The 11,548-nt window shown below is 47.5% G+C and overlaps 1 long non-coding RNA gene across 1 annotated transcript; it reads left to right on the plus strand.

Moving 5' to 3' along the window:
* The first annotated feature begins 2,088 nt into the window (after positions 1-2,088).
* LOC101145450 (uncharacterized) lies at positions 2,089-3,887 on the plus strand. The gene is made up of 3 exons (XR_008674916.2): positions 2,089-2,157; positions 2,762-3,174; positions 3,681-3,887. It is a non-coding gene; the product is annotated as an uncharacterized lncRNA (long non-coding RNA).
* The last annotated feature ends 7,661 nt before the right edge of the window (positions 3,888-11,548 follow it).

The raw sequence follows: 11,548 nt of genomic DNA on the forward strand, positions 1-11,548 counted from the left end.
ATATTTCTTCTCTATGGTAGAAATTTGTTCCTGAGAAATAAGAGGCCAAGGATATTACAATAGCACAAAAAGTTTACATAAATGTGTTAACATTTTAAAGGCAACTATATATGAATAACATTAAAACATTGTTAAAAATTTATTGGAATGAATAATAAAATCATCAAGTTTATACTTAATAAGATCAAATATATTGCTTATATAATTTTAAAAGTAGTGCAGAATGTTTATTATTCTAGTCTCACTAAAAATGATAAACTTCAAACATATCTATAGGAAAATAATTACAAAATTCAGCAAGTAATACGGGAGATAATTTGAAGAAATGTTGAAATAGTTTCTTACATAAAGACACTAGGTATTTCTTTCATAAAGGACACTAGGTAAAAGTTCCAGCAATGAGTAGGGAGGTGATCTAGGTACATTTTATTATTGATTATTGATACAGGTTTTCTCTTGAGAAAGTGCACAGTTGGGTATCAGCAGAGGAGACAGCACAGGCTCCTCAGATGTCAAAGCAGGGATATGTCAATGCCCATCACTCATCAGCATAAAAGAGTGGCTGTGCCTTCCTGTGTCAGGCTCTGTGCCAGCAGCTGTGTGCCCCGTCTTCCCTTCCAGGGTCTGGCCTGAAGTCTGTGCTCACTCAGCCAGCCCCACCATCTGGGAGTAATGGTCACCTCCTTCTGTACTGGAATCAGCAGCAGAGTTGGGTGGACAGTGTGGCCTGGCCCCACCAGCTCCCGGGAGAATATCGTGTGGCCTGGCCCCACCAGCTCCCGGGAGAATCTCTCGTGCTCTCTCTCTCTTCTCTCTCTCTCTCTCTCTCTCCTCTCTGTCTCTCTCTGTGTCTCTCTCTCTCCTCTCTCTCTCCTCTTTCTCCTCTCTCTCTCTCTCCTCTCTCTCTCTCTCTCTGCAAGACAGTTAACAACAATAAAACCCACCTGGTCAATCCATCTACAACACTCAGCTTTATCCCTATCCCTCTCTCACCGTTCCTCTAGGGACACAGTTACCCTGTGGTTTCTCCTGGGTTCTTTCTCCTTCCTCCTCCAGATCCCTGGGATCAGCCATCAACCCTCCTGATACCCCCTCTCCTGTTTGGCTGCCTTCAGGCTCTTTGTTGAACCTGACACCAAAGGGTGTCTTTTTAAACTGTCAGTTTCATCTATTCTGCCTCCAGTTCACAACCCAAAACAATCCCAGATAATGAATCAAACCAAACCCCTCACTGACACACAAGGACCTCTACAGTCTGGATTCAAATGTCCTTACCTGACTTGACACTTACACTTCACTTGTTCAATCTTCTCATCAATGATGTATTCTGTCATCCCCTCAGCATGTCATTGCATTGAAAATGTCTCTTTCTTTTTCCCAAAGCCCTATCTTTCCAAAGCTATTAATGTTGTGTGAGTATTTGTTCCAGAGCAGGACCCCAAAGCCCAGTGAGACCCAAGTCACAATCACCTCTTTCCCTGGCCTCTGTGGAAGGAGCTGCCCAGGACTTTGCTCCCAGAGCCCTCTGCAGCCTCCCCGCAGCCTCCTTTCATTGGGTGGGGGTGATATTTTGCCCATGTCCTTCTAGTAATGCAAGAAAAACATATTGAAAAATGCTGTCTTTCTTTTAGTATCAGCAACTTGGGGCATGACCCAGGGCGTGGCCATAGATACTTCTAGACTGACACTCACTAGGCTCTCAGGCCGACACCACTCACATGATTTCTACTGAGGGAATGCAGTCTGGCGAGAGAGCAGCAGGAGACACTGTGGATCTCAGGGTCTGTGCAGTGGGCAGCCACAACTGTGCCAACCACCTCCTACCCCACAAATTCCGCAGGGCTGGGTGATGGAGCCTGCACTCACTGAGGCTGACCTGGAAGCTGTGCCCTCCCTGGGTGTGGTTCCAGCACCCACTTCTTCCCAGGTCTGGCCTGTCAGACTTCCCCTGTCCACCAGCCCCTAGGACTTGAATAAATACATGGGGTAAAGTAGAGGCAGGCAATGTGGGGACACATTGGCATCTGTAACTCCTCCTCTGTGAGGTCAGTGGAAGGGGTAAGAGAGGCCTGGAGCAGCCCACTCCAGCTCTGGACCTCAGAAGGGCTGTGTCCACCATGGCTCCTGTCCTCCTGCTGCTCCTCTCTCACTTCCCAGGTAGGGACAGGCCTCCCATGTCCAGGGCAGGTCCCCCAGGCTTCAGCAGTCCCCTCTGGCTCAGATCTTCCAGCAACTTCATGCTGGTAGGTGAGCCAGCAGCCATATCCACCTGTGTCTGCAGGTTCCCTCTCCCAGCCTGTGCTAACTCAGCCGCCCTCCCTCTCTACATCTCTGGAAGCACCAGCCGCACTTCCCTGCACCCTGAGCACTGGCGTCCATGCTGATTTCTATTGGATATACTGGTACCAGCATAAGCCAGGGAGCCCTCCCTGGTATCTCCTGAGCCACTACCAAAATGTACTTCATGACCAGGGCTCCAGGGTCCCGAGCTGCTCCTCTGGATTGATGGAAGGCTGGTCCAATAAAGGGCTTTTGCTCATATCTAAGCTCCAGTCTGGGGACGAGGCTAACTAATTACTGTGTGATTGAGCACAGCAGTCCTTCGCACACTGACACACAGGTGGGGAGGCGGGATAAAACCTCAGCCTGCTCAGAGTCTTGTTCTCTGACAATGTTTAGATATTAAAATAACTCACATATACAAACTTCACAGGGAAGCACTTTCTGGCTCAAAAAATGCTCTCTTCTCAATTCTCCATAGAATGTTTCTGAAGTCTCAGGAATGCTGAAAACAAAAACAAAAACCTCGTGATACCACTGCGGTGTTGCCCAGTTATCTAGATGAGCAAAACTCAGAGCCTGTGGAGCTGACTTTTTTATTATTATTATTTTTTGGAAGAAGAGAAATGAGCCTTTCCTAGTTTTCTTTTTGGCCAGAGGCCAGAGACCATTCAAGCAGGTAGACAGTCGCTACAGCATGGACTACTGTCTTTGAGGGATCAGAGCAGAAACCTCCTTTTCCCTCTCCAGTCACCTCCCTCCAACCCCGATCATCTGTGCTTGGGGCTGCCTGGGGCTCCCCGTGACCCAGGGATGAGGCACTAAGGTGTGAAATGAGTGAGGACACAGGTCCCAGAGGAGTTCCAGCGAAGATGTGGCCAGAGTCACTCACAGGTAGGTACCTGCACCTTCACTGTTCATGTCAGGAGGCTGGGGGTACGGATCGGGGGAAATGAGGGCCTGAGGCCAGCAAACCTCTCTGTGGAGCGTGAGAGGGTGAAGGCGAGGCTCCACCATTGCTGGAAAAACACCATGCCTGCTCTGGGGAAGTTGGGGGATGTTGATTTCATGGATGTGACTTTCCTATAGCTGATCCCACTCAGGACCACGGGGACCCCCATGGGTGATTTTCTCAAAGACCACAGAAACTATCTTGTGTTTTCTCCTCTCATACCTTACCATTGGAGCTTTTCAACAGTCCAGGTGGCGGGGAGGGTTGTGGGACATCAGGGAGTAGGAACTCCGCAACCTGTGCATGCAGAATTCCCCTTGTAAAGCTCTTGTTGTGCCCCAGACCCGAGGTCACCTTCTCCTGCACAAGGGGCAGTAGAGACATTGGGAGTTACCATGGCAACTGGTGCCATGGACTCTGAGGCAGAGCCACTGTGTTTCTCACCTAGGACAGGGAGGATGGACCTTCAGAGATTTGAGCCTCATTATCCAGATGCAGGTTTGTCAATAGAAACCCTCTGTCCACCTCTGGACTCCAGCATTATGGGTAAGGCTGATTGTCTCTGTCATATAGCTGAACACAGCCTCATAAACAGAAAGAGCTCCTGATCCATGGAAAAATGGATAAAAATGTTGTCCCTCTCATCTTACCAGAATGTACGTTGGGCCAAATAGTGGCCACGGCACTAGATGTGTAGGTGGCAGCTGCAGAGCCAGGGGCAGTGGATGGGCCAGGGGGATACGGCAGGGTGGGTGCTTGTGGGGTCAAGGAAGAAGTGGTGAGTAATGGCCCCCCAAGGTTGAATGTGTTTTGGTGCCTGGGGCTGGCTGGCCTCCAGGAGGCTGGGGCTGGACTGGAGCTGGAGGTGGCAGGCCTCCAAACTGGAAACAGTGGTCAAAGGTGGGGATCTGTGCTGCTGCCCCACAGGGGCCCCAGATATGGGCTAAGCAGTGGCTCCAGGGTTAGTGGAAAGTTTCAAATTTGGGGTGGGGCCACAGAACCCCAGTGCAGGAAGGTGGTAGTGTCCTTGGCTGAGGCTGTGCTGCCACCTAGGGATGTGGGAAGGGTCTGGAAAGATGGAAAGTAGTTCCCACTGGAGCCAGCAGGAGGCCCTAGAATGAGAGGCTAGGAAAGGGGAGTGGTGTCCGTGGGGGTGACAATGGTGTCCACTGGGGAGCCAGTCCTGCAGATGTGCTGGCTGGCTGAGGGCCTGGAACTGGCTGCACATGCAGCGAATGGCTGACCAGGGAGAGAGGGGCATTAGGATCCACGAGGAGAGAGAGGCCCTGAGTGAAGAAGACAGGAGAATCCATACACATTTTTGTTGGGGTTGACTACTTCATTATGGGGGTGCTGGGAGACATGAGGAAGGCTGAAATGGCACCTGCTGCAGCTGTGGCTAAGGCCGTGGGGCAGGCCTCAGATGTCTTGAGCAGCCCCCAGCCTGGGTCAGTGCCCTCTGTTCCTCTCTTTGAAGAGCTAGACTTGTATCCTTGCTGCCTCACCCATGAGCATCTCTGTTCCTGGTTTCCTCTCTGAGTCTGCACTGACTCACTCACCTCCCTATCTTTATCTCTGAGAACTTCGATACTTGCCTGTGCCCTGAGCAGTGGCTTTAATGTTGATGACTTTGTGACCATGTGGTATCAGCAGAAGCCAGGGAATCTTCTCTGGGTTCAACTATACTCCTCAAGTCCACCGTGGGGATTAGAAATCCAGGGGCTTGGCTGGGCACCGTGGCTCACGCCTGTAATCCCAGCACTTTGGGAAGCCGAGGTGGGTGGATCACAAGGTCAGGAGATTGAGACCATCCTGGCTAACATGGTGAAACCCCATCTCTACTAAAAATACAAAAAATTAGCTGGGCGTGGTGGTGGGAGCCTATAGTCCCAGCTACTCGGGAAGCTGAGGCAGGAGAATGGTGTGAACCCGGGAGGCAGAGCTTGCAGTGAGCTGAGATCGCGCTACTGCACTCCAGCCTGGGCGACAGAGCGAGACTCCGTCTCAAAAAAAAAAAAAAAAAAAAAAATTACTGTGAAAAATATTCCATTACGTATTCCCAAGCAAATGAGCTGCATCTTCTTTACTGTATTTTACAATTTAGTACCACAATTTTAGGCCTCAATCTTCTCTTCACATCACTGGTATTTTAAATTTGGCAATAAATATGAAATTCCTTTTGACTTACAGACTCATTATATTATTACTTTGAAAACACATTAATTTCTTAGGAAGGTTTTGAGACTCTTTTTTTGAGTTAATATTTAAATTCTCTGCTTATTTTAATAGCCTGTACTAAGTGAAAATAGTATTTATGCAAGTAAACAAATCACTATAGGTGTTCAAGACTTTAATTTTAAATTTTGTCGAGGTTTAAATTTTTTACCTGCTGTCCACTTAAAATGTATATTAACAGCTTGTGACGTAAAATAGCTTTAAGTATGATATACGATGCACCTGCATATAAATGAAGATGGCGTGCACAAAGACACTTTGCTATGGGAACTGTCCTGGAAGATTTATGAAAGCATGTGAAATTGCACCTAAAATTGTGCTATTAGTGACTATAAGCAGCAATGCTAAATTTATTGTACTGAATGAATGTATTTAATCTAGTGACAATTACTTTGTTTTAAATGTATAAATGTCTTGAGTTTTTTTTTAAAAGTGTAATTTGTACTATTGTGGGGGTGTACTTGGACTGCAGGGGGTATTGTCAATGTGTGATTTGTTTTTATTTTATGTATAATATATATTTATTTTATATAGTGGATGATTTTATAGAATCATCTAATGTGATATACCAATTTTTTTTTATTTTGAGACGGAGTCTTGCTCTGTCACCCAGGCTGGAGTGCAGTGGCGCGATCTCGGCTCACTGCAAGCTCCGCCTCCCGGGTTCATGCCATTCTCCTGCCTCAGCCTCCTGAGTAGCTGGGATTACAGGTGCCTGCCACCACACCCGGCTCATTTTTTTTTTTTGTATTTTTAGTAGAGACGGGGTTTCACCATGTTGGTCAGGCTGGTCTTGAACTCCTGACCTCAGGTGATCCACCCGCCTCGTCCTCCCAAAGTGCTGGGATCACAGGCGTGAGCCACAGCAACTGGCCAGTGTGGATTTCTAGAGAGGGGGAATTCTTCTCCACACTTGTTGGGGAAGTAAACTAATACATACACTACGGAAACAATGTGAGGCTTCCTCAAAACATTAAAACTACAATGACCATTTCCGTTAGCAATTGTACTGCTAGGTATACATTCAATCCACATGAAATTGGTACATGGAAGAGAGAGGTGGTGGACTGCAGCACTATTCACAGGAGTCAGGGAAATGAATCAACCTACCGTCCATATGCAGAAGAAAAAATAAACTCCCATGTGTGTACACAATGGACGACTCTTCAGCCAGGAAAATTCGATGACATCACCTCATGGGGAGCCCTGTGGTTGTACCTGGAGGATGTGATGGTAAATGAAATGAGCCAGGCAGAGAAAGACAAACCTTGTATTATCTCACTCATACAGAATCTAAAAAAAAACAACTTGATCTCAAAGACCTAGAGAGTGTAACAGCGGTTACTAGAGCTTGGGGGAAGAAGGGAGGATGATAAGAGATTGGAAATAGGTGCATAAAAAATTACCACTAAAGTATGCAAATATAAATATGTGGGACTAGGTAAAACTTTAGGATTTCTACAGAGCAAAGGAAACAATGAACCAAGAGTCAAGGCACCCTAAAAACTGAGAGAGAATTTTGGAAGAAAATTCTATCTCTGAAACGGATTCTCATCTAACACGTACAACAAACTGACGCGACTAAGGTGAAATAAACAGTATCAACAACAAAATGAAAAACCCCTGCAACCTCAAATACCCAATCCTAAAGGACCTGAATAGACCCTGTCTGAAAAGAAGACATGAAATTGACACAAATGAAAAGTTTCTCACAATCACTAATTCTCACAAAAACATAAATCAAAATCACACTCAGTTACTATTTTATTTCACTAAAAATGCATATTACCAGGCCAGGTGTGGTGGCTTATGCCTGTAACCCCAGCATTTTGGGAGGCCAAGGCAGGTGGATCATGAGGTCAGGAGTTCGAGACCAGCCTGGCCAATGTGGTGAAACCTCATCTCTACTAAAGATACAAAAAATTAGCCAGATGTGGTGCCACGTGCCTGTAATCCCAGCTACTCAGGAGGCTGAGGCAGGAGAATCGCTTGAACCCAGGAGGTGGAGGTTGCGGTGAGCCGAGATCGTGCCATTGCACTCCAGCCTGGGTGACAGTGTAAGACTCCATCTCAAAAAAAAAAAAAAAGCATATTACGAAAACAAAAACAATAATTTTTGAAGGGGATGGCCAGTGCAGACGTGCAGAAAGGAAAACTCTCATACACTATAGGTATGAATTAAATCACTCTACACACTGTGAAAAACAGTTGGAAGTTCCTCAAAACACTAAATACAACTACCGTTTCAGCTAGCAGTCCTACCACTGGGTATACCTTTAAAGCAAGTGAAATCCTCATGTTCAAAAGAGGTATCTGCCTTCCCATGGTGACTGAAACACTAGTCACGACAGCGAAGGTACAGAATAAACCTATCTGTCCATCCTCAGGTGAAGGGATAAAGAAAATGCCGTGTGTGTGTGTGTGTGTGTGTGTGTGTGTGTGTGTGTGTGTGTGTATATATATATATATATATATATATAATGAAATACTCTTCAGCCATAACACTCCAGGAAATCCTATCATCTCTGCAGGCAGGTGGAGAAAGCTGGAGGACATTAGGTAAACTATGAAATGACCCTGGTTGGAGAGAGATCTACACTGCATGATCTCAGGCATGCAGAATCCAAAAAATTTATCTCCTAGAAGCAGAAAGTTCAATAGCGGTTACCAGAGGCTGGGAAGATGAGGAGGCCTAGGCAGGGAATGGTGAGCCGAACTCTCCCCACTCCAAATGTATTTACTTGTTTAGAGACAGAGTCTTGCTTTGACATCCAGACTGGAATGCAGCGGTGCCATCATGGCTCACTGCAGCACCCACCTCCCAGGCTCAAGTGGTTCTTCTGTCCTAGCCTCCCAACTGGGACCACAGAAATATGCCAACATTTTCAGCTAATATATATTTTTTTAATTTGTAGGGACAGGGGCTCCCTATTTCGCCCATGTTGCTCTCAAACTCCTGGGCTCAGGCAATCCTCTCACCTTGACCTCCGAAAGTGCTGAGATTCTAGGCTTTAGCCACCATGCCTGATCTTATGTTTACATGTTGAAATTCTAACCGTCAATCTCACGGTATCAGGAGGTGGGAGGTAATGAGGTCCGGAGGGTGGAGCCCGCATGAATGGGATTGCTGGCTTATTAAAAGCAACCCCAGAGAGCTCTCTTCCCCCTCTCTCTGCCAGGCGAAGACACAACCTGAAGTCTGCAGTCTGCCACACAGAAGACAGTCCTCACCAGGGCCCAACCAGGCTGGCACCCTGATATCCGACTTCCAGCCTCCAGAACTGGGAGAAATACAATTCTGTCTTTGATGAGCTCCCCAGGCTATGGCTCTTTGCTCTAACAGCCTGAACTAGCATAGAAGTGCTATCCCATCATCTGGGTTGTATTCTATTCAGAAAGGCGTCACTAACCCCTCAGTGCTGTGATCCTTGTGGACGCTGCCCACCATAGGCTGAGATGAGGCACAGGGTCTGGTTCTAAATAGAATCAGAAGGCACTGGAAAGTGCAATGTCAGAGGACGATGAGGGCTGAATTTCATTTAATCTCAACCTCTACTGGTGCAGCGTGGAAAACGAGGCCCAGAGCAAAAATGCCTTTCTCGAGATCACACTGTGGACCCCAAGCCCATTGGAGTTGTATTCCATGCTACCTCTCACCCCTCACTTCTTCTTGAAATTCTTCCATCTCTAAGTGTGTGCAATATCTACAGAGGACACCAAACAATGAGTTTTATAAGATTTATCTCAAAGACACCTGATGAGTTCACCACGAAGGAGATGCTAGCAAAACCCCATTGTGCATGTTGCAGGGCTGGGGAGGCCCCAAAACACCAGAAAACTTCTCTAGGGTCACAGAACTGGTAAGATCAAGGAGGTTTGGCCCAGCACTGTCTCCTCAAACCTAGGGCCTTAGTTGACTCCAGGTCTTCCCAGGGTGATGAGGGGGCACTTTTTTTGCATAATTTGGAACAGGTAAGAAGTTGGTAGGAACAGGTAAGAATAGGGGGTTGGTGAGTGGTCAGAAGCCCAGTGGGGCCTCTGAGTAGGTCTTATGGACGGAAGGAGCATAGGGGATTGGACCTGGAAGAAGTGAGTCTCCTCTCAGATCCTGGGCCTTGTGATGGGCTTTCTCCCACCCTGGAGTCTTCCGGCATTTTCCCCCTGCCAAGGGCTGAAATGGCCTTAGCTGTTTCTCCAGACTCCCTTTGATGTTAAAGGATGAAATCCAATTATATTCCTTTAAGTTAAAGCATTCTTCTAAAGCGTCTTGTCCTGTGCACTGTCTCTAAAATGAGGAGGGGACCAGGCCTCCCCAGGCCCTTTCCCTCCATATCAGAAGTGGAGCTTCAGGTGGCCTAGAGGGGATTTCATGTAGCCCTCCCTCTGGAAGGTGCTGAGTTCTTTTTTTTTGAGACAGAGCCTCGCTCTGTCATCCAGGCTGGAGTGCAGTGGCATGACCTCGGCTCACTGCAAGCTCCACCTGCTGGGTCCACACCATTCTCCTGCCTCAGCCTCCCAAGTAGCTGGGACTACAGGTACCCGCCACCACGCCTGGCTAATTTTCTGTATTTTTAGTAGAGACACGGTTTCACCGTATTAGCCAGGATGGTCTCGATCTCCTGACCTCGTGATCCGCCCACCTTGGCCTCCCAAAGTGCTGGGATTATAGGCATGAGCCACCACGCCTGGCCAGGAAGGTGCTCAGCTCTGACCCAGGTGCTGCTGCACGGCCATTTGACATCCAAAAGCCCGCGTCTCCTCATCTCTACCATGAGGATGATTTTTGAGGACTCACTGGGATGATGCTCTTGTAGGCTACTAATACAGCAGGTGCCACTGCTTCACAGCTGACAAACACCGTGAGGATGCCTTGAAGGCACTAATGTTTTCATTATTCTCCACTTTTTCTTTTTCTTTTTTTGAGTCTTGTTTTTTCACCCAGGCTGGAGTCCAGTGGTGCAATCTTGGCTCACTGCAACCTCCAACTCCCGGGTTCATGTGATTCTTCTGCTTCAGCCTCTCGAGTAGCTGGGACTACAGGCACATGCCACCAAGCCCAGCTAATTTTTTTTTTTTTAGTAGAGACAGGGTTTCACCATATTGGCCAGGGTGGTCTCAAACTCCTGATCTCGTGATCCGCCCACCTCAGCCTCCCAAAGTGCTGGGATTACAGGCGTGAGCCACCGTGCCCAGCCCTATTCTCCACTCTTACATCAAATTTTACTTTGAAAGTCTAGAACCTTTTCCACCACGGGCACCCATGTCCTCCACATCCACAAGTGTCCGAAGGGTTGGGGATTCCTTGTGTGAGCTCCAGATCCCAATCCTCTGGTGGTTCATGGTGTTGTCAATGACATGTCTCTCCTTGTCACCCCAGTATGAAAATGAGGAGACTTTAGGGTGCGAACATTCCAGATAGGTACAGGGGAGAAACTGGTGAAGGCCCTGGTTCCAGCCTTTCTGGGTAGAACCATCTCCTCCTATGCCGCCTGTCTGGGCCCCTCCTGGGACTTTATCACCGTGCCAGACTTCATGGAGGAACTGTTTACCAGGTGAATGTCCATCCCCTCCAACTCAGTGGTGACTGTCTCTGACTAGCTGTGTCTTGAGGATGTCACCAAAGCCCTCTGAGCCTGTTTGCTCCTTTGTAAAGTAGTGAGATGAACCTCATAGGGTTCTTACGGGAACTAAATGGCCTAAGGCATGGCAAGCAGGTCCCAAGTGCCTGGCTCTGTGAAAAGGCTGCTGGGCATGCTATAGTTCACATTTATTATCTTTCCCTTCAGTGGAGCTCTGGGCATCCTGTCTCAATGGCCCATATCCCTGTTTGGAAAAGCACACAGAAAGCAAATCTGTTTTTGCATTTGTAAAGGATGTTTGTGATTTCTTCTAACTGGTCTTTGTCCTTGACAGAGACAGAACAGGGGTCCCTTGGGTCCTGAAGGAGGGGCCCCAGGCTCACTCAGGTATCTGTAGAGGTTCTGGTTGAGGTTCATTAATTCAACAGATACATATGAAAAATGTAATTTATGCAGTCACTTTTCCAGTGGCTTGGCATAATTTAGTAAAGAAAGCAGATGA

Source organism: Gorilla gorilla, chromosome 23, assembly GCF_029281585.2.
Source record: "Gorilla gorilla gorilla isolate KB3781 chromosome 23, NHGRI_mGorGor1-v2.1_pri, whole genome shotgun sequence".
Taxonomy (NCBI): Eukaryota; Metazoa; Chordata; class Mammalia; order Primates; family Hominidae; genus Gorilla; species Gorilla gorilla.